The 1,794-nt window shown below is 38.5% G+C and overlaps 1 pseudogene; it reads right to left on the bottom strand.

Annotated features, from left to right (window-relative positions):
* Positions 1-297: 297 nt before the first annotated feature.
* On the bottom strand, positions 298-1,309 carry LOC149983604 (uncharacterized; annotated as a pseudogene).
* Positions 1,310-1,794: the final 485 nt, after the last annotated feature.

Here is a 1,794-nt window from a genome sequence, read left to right as displayed (position 1 = left end):
CAGCTCAGTTTCCACCTCATTTTGTGTCTTCTCTTGAGAGCCAGGCCATTTTGATGGTCATTTTTATTCTCCTTTTACAAGAATGGAAGTTCATGTGAAAAGGGTGTGGCAATTGAATGCAAGCTTCACTAACAAATGAATATATAAAAAATGTACTTTTCTATATACAACTCTATATGTAATATTGTTTACATGTAACGCGTGACAGGCTAAATGTTTCATAAAACACCAGATAAGATCCAGCACAGCTGATATACAAATGTTCAAAAGGCATATTTTTTGTGGAACTATCTATCGAACACTTAACTCACTTCACTTCTCTCTGAATTTGCCATTCCGTTTCAGTAGGAGCTGATTTTCTAAGTTAATTGAGTCTATCCTGGCTCGCTTTGCAGTGAAGAGTAGTCCAGCACAGCTAAAAATACGCTCAGAGGCGGCAGATGCAGGCAGGCCTGTGTTGAATTTGAGGGAGAACTTCTTTATGTACAGAAACTAAATGTGGTAAACAATTTTGTCCAATGGACTAGCAAGATACCCATCCAGCTCCCCTGTACCTTCTGATCGTTTGGTTGTCAGTGATGAGAAGAAGTCCTCTTCATCAGATGAATGCTGCCTTAGATGCTCAGTCTTGTCCTGTGTGATTGTGTCAAGCTGATTCTTCATGTATGCCAAACCTGTACATTGGAAACAACACAACATTCAACTATTCAGTGTTTCAGCAAACTCTGTTGTATGTGGCTGGCAACACAATCATATTATTGGCATTGCAATAGCTCTAACAGACTTCCACTCTTGTTATTCTCAGATACTGAGATTAATTTGACTTGTTCAAATACATTCAGACCTAACAAATTCTCTAATGTTGAGGTGAGTCCATGTCTGGCTGTACCCCAAAAAATGACACGCAAAGGTTATGGTCCAGCACCTGTAACACAACTTAAATAATGAAAAACACAAGAAAAACAACCAATTAAAGAAAAGACTCAAAGACCAAAAGACATCATCATATGGACAATGAGGTTCAAACCATTTGGAGTAAAGAAAGCATAGCGGCTGTGATGACATCAGCTTTGTCAGTCCAAGACATATTGAACGTTGGCAGAACGATTGCAGCAGAAATAAGCTGTGGCTCCTCCATCATTTCTCCAAAGCGCTTTTGGAGACCGTTCTGAACGGCTCTGATAAGTGGTAGGCACATTTGGCAAGATGCTTCCAGCCTTTTAAGTTTTGTTTAGGCTATTATTCGAAACTCAGTGATCCAACCAGATATAGATAGGTAATAAGCAAGCCAAAAAAAGATCATGCACATACCTAAAAATCCCTGGTCTCAAAATGATTTATATATTTTATCTTCACAAAGTTCATTCATTTCACTTTTAGCAATACCCAACAATTTACATTATGGGGATGGCTAGCTACTAGCCACCATAATGTCAATGCGGTAGTAACCCGCACTACAGCTTATAGTTCCTTTAGCTGTGTAAAGACGTTGGTCAGGGTTAGCTTCTAACTAGCAATAATACAGTCATTTTGTAAAAAGCCAATTTGACATTTGCTCGGTACATTGTTTTCAATGAGGAAATGAACAATTCTGCTGTTAATGATAATGCAGAGGATTTTCCCAAAGTTGCTGTTGACGCATATTCCACGGTAGTTATTGGGGTCAAATTTGTCTCCACTTTTATGGATTGAGTGGATCAGTCCTTGGTTCCAAATATTGGGTAAGATGCCAGAGCTAAGGATGATGTTAAAGAGTTTAAGTATAGCCAATTGGAATTTGTTGTCTGTATCATT

The sequence above is a fragment of the Oncorhynchus mykiss genome, chromosome 5, assembly GCF_057628025.1.
Source record: "Oncorhynchus mykiss isolate SJ-2025 chromosome 5, ASM5762802v1, whole genome shotgun sequence".
Taxonomy (NCBI): domain Eukaryota; kingdom Metazoa; phylum Chordata; class Actinopteri; order Salmoniformes; family Salmonidae; genus Oncorhynchus; species Oncorhynchus mykiss.
Note: the sequence above shows the minus strand (reverse complement) of the source record. Positions and strands in the feature narration are given on the sequence as shown.